We start from the raw sequence: 9205 nt of genomic DNA, 5'->3' as shown, positions 1-9205 counted from the left end.
CCCCTCTTCAGGTCCTTTCTTCAAATGCACATCTTCTGTTCCCTCAGTAGTACTGGGTGGGGCTCAGGTTTTCTACCTAAACTCCTAGTACTCTCTATATACAGGGCTTAAAACAAAAGCCTATGTTTCTGCTGGACAAACTCCATTTTCCCTTTTAAACATACCCAATCAAGTGTCAGCTGAAGGCGGACTTACATGCTCTCTGTTATCTACACCCCATAATCATTTCTAATGTACAACCAGGTAAGAGAACGTTCAATACATGTAGTACATTCAGATAAACACATAATCTTTTTTAAGACATTCCAGGTTTATCTCTTCACCTTCCCTACACTCTTAAGGCATTTCTTCATAAAATAATACAAGCAACACCCCATTCTGGTTTTCTTTTTCAGAATGAACATCCAAACCTAGTGCTCTTTGTGTTGTGATGGGGCCTGCTTTTTTGTTTGGCAGGTTCAGATGTAGGCAAACAACTGATTTCCTCTCACAAGAAAAACTAAATATTGTTTTAACATTAGATTCTAACAGAATCAAAACCCTTTTCAGCATATTTTGAAAGTGGGATTACGAAAGACAAAAGAATAGCAGGGATGCCTTCCTTCACTGAAAGTCCATCCCACTTGAAGCAGGGGAGCAAACAGCAAAAGGGCTTCAGAGACTCAAGGAAAAGCACCAATAATCAAAACTGGGGTCCATGAAAATAATGCCACCCAGGCAGTGACCAGACATTCCCCTGCATCTCTGCCTGAATAAAAACTCCTGTGGAAATAAAAAAAAAAAAAAATTTGACAGAGATTATCCTGGACAGAACCTGCTTCTCTTTTGCATGTTCAATGTGTGTAATTTCTTACTCTCCTTAGAAGCCTACTTCTGTTTACCCACTGATGATGCCTGTACCCCACTCACCTCACTCCAACTTTGTTTTCACCATTTGGCAAGAAAGAGAGAAGCTAGTCAACAGTGTCCCTAATTACTTCCCTCCTCCCTCTGCTCCATACTTTCTTTGAAAATGAAGGAGCTTTGGTGTAGCAGTAGTTAAAGCGCTTGGCTGCTAACCAAAAGGTCAGCTGGCTGATCAAACCCACCAGCTGCTCTGCTTCCTTAAAGGTTTATAGCCTTGGAAACACTATGGGGCAATTCTACTCTGTCCTATAGAGTTATTTTAAGTTGGAATTGACTCTAAGGCAGTGGATTTTCATTGAAAATGGGGACGCTATCTTTCACAAATTCTTTGAAACTCTTAAGTCTTGTCTAACATCATTCTCATAAAAGGAGCACACATTGTACACTTGATTTTAGGTTGTGGCTTAAACCAAAAGCACTACTTTAGGCAATTCCTTGGCCAGGCTTTGACTCCATTTCTTTCTTCACATGTTTTTGTCCTTCTCCAAAGAGGTGGGACTTTGACATGAGGGGAAAGAGGAAGAATGTAAGATGGGAGCAACAGCCCATCCTGGCTGCTTTTTAAACTTCACATGGTGAATTTTCAGAGCCCAAGTTACAGTCTTCATGAACATGAATTTAAAATGAATGCAGCCATACAGGTCAAATGCCATGTTGTGTACAGGCCCCTCAGAAAATGACAGCTTTCATATCTGTCTGGGTCTGAAGGATTCTCTCACCTCCCAGGGAAGACTCAAATTATCTGAGGCTTTGAAGAAAGTTCTGAGCCCCTGACCTAGAGGGAATGACATACTTGCTCTTCAGAGTAAAAGAGAGTGATGTCATTGATAAATTAGCAACTTACCTAGGGATGTACTCAAGCCCTAACTTTGTTGAAGAGTCATTGTGGAAGAAAGGAGTGGTTTCCTGTGTAAATGGATTGAGCCATGCCCCTTCCCCAAACCTAGGAAATGGGATTCAAGAAAGGGTATAGTTGGGTGGCTTCCCTGAATTTTGATATATCACCATCCCAAATTGGAGCCCCATCATCCCTCTATTTTGTTCATCCTCTCATGGTAAGACTGGTAAGACTCCTAAGGTTATAAATCCCAGCCACTATGTGGGATGCATCCAGTGATAGAAATAGTCTCATCTGGACTGGAGTAGTAGTAGCACAACTGTGTAAGCTTACAAAATTTCATAGAACTTTTATTTTTACCACATATAAATGGTAACTTACCCATAAAAGTAAATTTCACCATATTCAAATTATACTTTAATAAAAGTAGATGTTAAATCAGAATGACTAAAGCTTGATTTAAAAAATAAAAAATAAAACTACAACTCTGCATCAACTCACTCTTCCTCCTCTGCCTTTTGGCCACCTCTGACTAATGAAACTTGCTCTGTGCCAGATGCTGTGCTTTTTATGGGTCACAATGAATTATAGGTAGATACTGTTTTCCTTTCCCTTACGTGGGGGCTACTTAATTCCTTGTGGTCATGAGGCTTGGTCTCAGGTGAGTGAGCCTAAGCCTGTCCTCTCACCCAAAATCCTGCACCAACTGCTTGCTTGGGGCAGACCCATGCTCTGTGTGGATGAAGTCCCAAGAGTCCAGTCATCCTAACTAAGCTAATCCCCAACCCATGTTGCAGTGGGTTGGAACCAGTAGTGGCTTTTGATAAGCCATATGTTTTTATTTTAACAAAGTCAGTACTCCCATCTTAGGCAACACAGTTAATGATCTTGGATTTTTTTTTCTTTTCTTATAGTGGTCCTCCCCATTTCAAAATGCATCTCACTGTTAGAACCTAAGCCAATCCTTTCATATGATTGTGGACCCAACTTTCTGGTTGATAAAAAGTTGATGAAAGTCTAAATAAAAAAGGGCACAATCATCCTCCCAACCTCTCCTCGAAAAGTGGTGTGCTTCTTCTAACTTCACAAGGGGCCCACTGGTCTTAATGAGCTCCTTTCACCAGACCCAAGCCCCCGATTATGTGTGCCACTGCTGTCCCATGGTTCTTATAACAAAAACCTAAATCCTTAAGGTGACCTATGAGACACTGCTGATGAGAGTCCTGTCCATGTGTGTCCACCAACACTTCCAGCTGACCGAGCATCACCTTCTTTCTTCAGTCTCTGTCCAGTCACACAGGGCTCTTTCTATCCCTCCACCTCAGGCCATTTGCAATACCCTTCCTCACACCCCCTCTTCTACCGAATTCCCACCTGTCTTTCCTCAGAGAAGCCTAACCTGAGAAAATGTTCAAAACCAGTTGCTGTTGATTTGATTCTGACCCATGGTGACCCTTGTGTGTAAGAGTAGAACTGTATTACATAGGGTTTTCAATGGCTGATTTTTCAGTAGATCTCCAAGCTTTTCTTCCAAGGTACCTCAGGCTAGACTCGAACCACCAATTTTCAGTTAGCAGTTAATCAGTTTAAATATTTTCACCACCCAGGGACTCAGAGATAAAGACAAGTTCTTTTATTATTATCCCATAAGAAACAGATTCCTTTCTTGTATAGTTCTTATCTTGGTTTTGAATCATCCTCTCTGTGATTATGTTATTAATGCCCATTTGTCATCATTAAACTCCAAGCTCAATGAGGGCAGATGCTTCTCTGTTCATGCTTAACATTCCTTCTCACAGCCTACAGTATTGCCAGATGAAATATTTAGTGCACTAACTCCATACACATCTGCCTGCACACGTGTCTGCAGAACAGAGGTTGTGGAGTGTGGCCCTCACTAATGGTGTGTGCCAGAGATCATAGCTTTGGGATTATAACATTTATGCTTAAGGAATTTGAAGCTAAGAAGGGAAAGAGTGTAAAAGATGGGGGTGATTTATGACCTACATTCTGCTACAGAAGAGTTTCAGTTGTCTCAAATTGCTTAGATTTGCCTAGTTATTTTGCTCAGGCCTTGACTTCTTATTTCTGAGGTGCCACAGCCAAAATAGTTCATATTCATTTCATTGTTTGGCATCAGCTTTTATTACTTACAAAGTGCTAAATATGATTATATTATTTTTTAAATAAAAGTGAAGCCAATAATTTAAATATGTATGAGAAAATTCAGCTTTCTTTGAAGATGTAGTGCTGACAAACTGGATAAAAACTCGATGAGTGATGCCTGTAATGTTCAAATTCCACCTTCCCAACTGCATGGAAAAAGTAAAAGACTTGTCACTGAACAGTAAATTAAAGGCAATTTAGAAAGGCAACTCTAATTTCTGATTGGGGTTGGCTGGAGTGTGTTTCTATCTATGATAAAAATGTTTTCATTCACATTGAAATCAAAAGCTACTACTCCTAGTCCTAGTCAGCAGAGCAAGAATAAGGTAAAAGCATGCCTACACTGCCCACCTCCTAGAAAGACAGGGTGTGTCAATAACCCTCAGGAACTTTGCCTAACTCACTCCTAGTACATTGTTGAAATCTCAGAAAGTTAAGATCTCATGAATCCATCCCATTAATGCACCAACCAGAAGACTGGAAGGATATGAACACTCTGGGATTGTATAGTTTGTGATGCTACTTTAAATTATGGAATCCTTGGAAAACATGAACAGTTTGCTCCAGACTACTGAACTGAGATAAGGGTGTAACTCAGGTCACAGATGCTAAAAAAGTCAATCAAGATATAGAAACTCTTATGAATTACTGCTTTGCTGATTTGTCTCCAATCACAACGAGTCCTTCTCCCCTTTACTGTGGTAGATTGACCCAGAGACAAGAATTAACCAAGGGGTATGATCAAGTAAAAATGCAGCTCAACGGAGGTTGTACATTTTTTGTAATCTACTATTATTTATAAACATAGGATTTGAACATGGAAAATGGAAAACAAGATGCCTGTTCAAACAATGTAACAAGTTACATGGAACATTCTTTAGTTCTGTGACAGAGGCTGTTGGGGACCAGAAGGAAACATGGATGGATCCAATCTCCAGGGATTCTTCCATTGGGTGGCTTTCAAGAAGAGCTAATGACTTGTCCCTTCCCAAAACTGTGAAAGCAAAGTGTGTGTATGTGCACATGTGCCTCTGCAGAGTGAGCTCTGAGACAGATGATCAAAGGAGGGTGTGATCTAAAATGGAAACAAGTGCTGTATCTCATGCAGAGATCAGTCAAGAAGAAAGTGAGAGAATACCAAGAGGATAGTGCTGAAGATGTGAGTAGATACTAAAAAGTAGAGAAAGGAAGAAAGTGAAAAAACACATATATAAAATAAGGGAGGGGACAGAGCAGGGCAAATGGTGAGAGTGTAATAAATCGATTACTTTTTCTTTAATTCTTTCTAATGTGAAGCAGACTATATTTATTTGACTCTCTTGGTCCTCAGTCAGCCCTCCTCTTCCTTCACCACTTCTGAACACTTCCTTCAACACTCACTGAACACTTCCTTAGCCCTTAAATTTGGCTGTCCTGCTCTCTTGGTCACCATCCACAAGGCCAACAGTCCCTTATTTGATTCTGAGATGACTTAATTCCACCTCTATTTAATCCCTATGACCATTATGTAATCATGCTCTTTAACTAATGTAACAAAAATGTAATAATAAATATCTTGTTTTCCCCTTAGGTAGAATCATCAACTTTCTAATAATGTTCTTGGCATTGATGTGGTCCTTGAAAGACATTTTTGAGGTCCTTGGAGATTTAAAGAAAAAAGAAAAAAAGGCTACCTCATTGAAGATGCTTATCAGCCATAGGACAAGAACAGCCCTTGGCCCTATTGTTCAAAATAACCCATTCTAGAATTTGGTAAATGTGCCACCTTAACGCTGTATCTCCCAGCCCATGAGATCCTGGCCCCACTAAGAACTAACAAAGTCATATTCAGGGGAAGGGTGCAGCAACTAATATGTTTAATAAGTTCCCCAGTGATTTCTGCATCAGATATTTGCAAAACCCTGAAATGGCCAATAAAACAATGCTTCATAAACTTAAATGTGCATATGGAAGATCACCTGGGGGTCTTGTTAAAATGCAGGTTCTGAATCAGAGTGTCTGTGATGGCACCTGAGAGTTTGCATTTCTAATAAGCTCCCAGTAATATTGATGCTGCTGGTCCAGGACCGTACGTGGATAGGATGTACAGATTTACCAAAAACAAAAGTAAAACAACAACAAAGCAAACAAACAAACAAACAAAAAGTTACATTTGAATTATAAGTAATATTTTTTAAGTTCAAATATGTACTTTACTTATTCATTATTATTGTTGTTACCATTGTGGTGAAACGCTTGATGTGGCCCTTCTAGCTATTGTCCAGTAAAAAGAGTTACCCAGTCACTGCAAAGAATATTCAGTCCTCCCTAAGTGGACACTGCTTTCAAGGAGTCTCTGGTACAAAGGTAACAGTGACATATTGGCAGGGGAAGCCTCTATCCAATGTGAAAATCTACACATCATCACTAAGATACATTTATAATTTCCATTCAAGCATAGGTCCAGAAGGCAAAGTGTATTCCTGAGGTAAAGTCTTAAGATGTTTCCCGGGGTCATAAACAAGGGCAATAGAACAATGAGAAGCCACATACATGCTCAGCTGCCTCACAAACTTTTCTCCACCAGCATTTCTTTGAAATTTCAATTACTTTATCTCTCCCTAGATGAGTGTTCCCAGATAGAATCTTCATCATATGGACATGCAATGCAACAGGTTAAGGAGAACAATTTTGGTGTCAGTAGGTAGCCATAGTGTTATGGTCTTCATATCAGCCTAACTTTTTCTATGTCTCAATCTCCTCTCAATCTCCAATTGCTGAGGTCTTACAAAGCTGTTCTTTGGTGGGTTCAAAAATATCAGTCATTTCACAGGCATAGTTCTCTGTAGGTTCCTCTAGATGCTCCTCTATAAATTCCTGTGTTATAACACAGACAACAATAATTTGGGAAGCAGCCTGTTTTGCAGCTGCATCAGAAACATAGTTTCCTCTTATTTCTTCAGTTTTGGGCACTCCTTTTAGTTGTTGTGCCTGTATTTTAATTATAGCAACCTCAGAAGGGAGCAACAAGGCATCCAAAATGTCTGCTACTAAGGTTTTAACAGTGTGAGGAGAGTAAGTTAAAACTCCCCTTTGTTTCCATAACATACTATAATCATGAATAACTCCAAATGCATATTTTGTGTCTGTAAAAATATTCACAGACTTCCCTTTAGCAATTTTGCAGGCTCGAGTAATAGCAGTAAGTTCAGCTTGTTGGGCTAAAGTTGCTTTGGGAATTAGAGGGGCTGCTTTCAAAGACTTTGTAACAGGATAGTAAGCCTCATCACAAGGGTCTGGAATTTGTTTAAATAAGAGTCATCTATAAATAGGGACTTGCAGTAAGATGGTGAAATAGGCAGACAAGCTCCACAGACCCTCTTCAACAAAGAAAAGAGAAACCAATTGTCAGAGATACAGAAGATAATCATGGAGCCCTGAGCTTTGAAAGGAATACAGAAGTGGATTAGGCACCAACTAGTGGAAAAACCTGAACAAAAATAGTGAGTACAGAGACAGTCAGAGCAGTGGACCATCAGCTGTTCTTACAGGACTGACAGCCTGAATATTTCCAAGTGGTGTTGGGACCTGAGAATTGCCCTAAAGATTAGCCCTGGTCATCAAGGGCTGCAGGGATGACTGTGCTAGTGGCCTATGACTAGGAAGGGAAAAAGCAAGGAGGAAAACAACATGAGCTGTGGCCTTTCGGCTGTCTGGAGTGTATAGCCATTTTGATTGTTTACACACAGTGGCCATTTTGGATATTTAAAGTGACTGAGGGCATAGCCATTTTGAATGTTTGCAAGTGGCAGCCATTTTGTATTTTAAAGTGACAGCATTCTCACTCAGATTCCAGGGACCTAAGAATAGGCACCATTTGCCAAGGACGGCAGGGATATATGGGAGGCAGACAATGGGAAAGGAGACAGGTGGTGAGTGTCTAAGTGCTGCCAGCTAGCTAATAGATGAGCACAGCACAGTACCCTGCTTCCATAGATAACATACAAATGAACAAAGAAAAATCATGGGCAAGTCGCTCCAACATGCAATCACCAATTAAATATAAACGCAAAACACAAAAGGAGACAACAGAGCACACAGTCCATAAAAAGGAGCAAGATAAAGCAGGAGAAACAAGAGAGCAGGATACAGATCCAAAACATATCCCTGAGTAAGCAGCAGCATTGGAATTCCCTGATAAGGAATTCAAAAGAATTATATTTAGGTACCTTCAATGAATTGAAAGACAGATCAAAGAAAAAACTGACAAAATTGAGGAAACCACAGAGAAAACCCTAGAACAATTTTGAAAGACAATACAAGAACAAAATGACAAAATAAATGAAAAAGTAGGAATGATACAAAATCTACAGACAGAAATTCAGAAGATTAATACTAAATTTTGAGAAATAGATAACTCATTGAACAGGCAAAGGAGTAGAATTGAATCAATGGATGACAGAATTAGTGAGATTGAAGGCAAATACCTCAATAGTTCTTTTTTTGGAAAAGAAAAAAAGTCAAAAGAAAATGAAGAAAGCCTAAGGTTCATGTGGGATACCATCAGAGGAATAACCTACATATAATCACAATTTCAGAACAGGAAGAGACAAATAAAACCATGAAAAAATTGTCAAAAATTTGTTGGAAGAGAATTTTCCTGGTGTAATGAAAGATGAGAATATATCCATTCAAGAAGTCCAATGAACCCCAAACAGGATAGACCCCAAAAGAAAATCACCAAGACATAGCATCATCAAACTCACCAAAATCAAAGACAAAGAAAGAATCCTAAAAGCAGCATGAGACAAACAAAAAGTTAGCTACAAGGGGCAACCAATAAGAATAAGCTCAGATTTCTTGGCAGAAACCATGTAGGCGAGAAGACAATGGGATGGTATATATAAAACCCTGAAAGAGAAACATTTCCAAACAAGAATTATATACCCAGCAAAATTGTCCCTTAAATATGATGGTGAAATTTGGACATTTCTAGATAAGCAGAAATTAAGAGAATTTGTTAAAACCAGACCAACCTTACAAGAGATGTTAAGGGAGCCCTTTGGACAGAAGACAAACAACAGCAAACAACAACTGATCTTCAACACACATGATTACATAACCCAGAAACCAACCCAGTTATAGAAATATCTAAAGTAAATAAGCCTACAAGATTGTAAACTGGAAACCAGAGATGTCAATTGACAAACAAAGACAACTACAAACCAAAAAGAGGAGAAAAAAAACCTGTAGTTACAGAACTTCTAAATGGTAGGGAAGTCAAGACAACTGCAAGATAGAATGGCTGTTCTAAAC

Source organism: Orycteropus afer, unplaced genomic scaffold (assembly GCF_000298275.1).
Source record: "Orycteropus afer afer isolate SDZICR_OR568_19922 unplaced genomic scaffold, OryAfe1.0 scaffold00269, whole genome shotgun sequence".
In the NCBI taxonomy this organism is placed as follows: Eukaryota; Metazoa; Chordata; class Mammalia; order Tubulidentata; family Orycteropodidae; genus Orycteropus; species Orycteropus afer.
Note: the sequence above shows the minus strand (reverse complement) of the source record.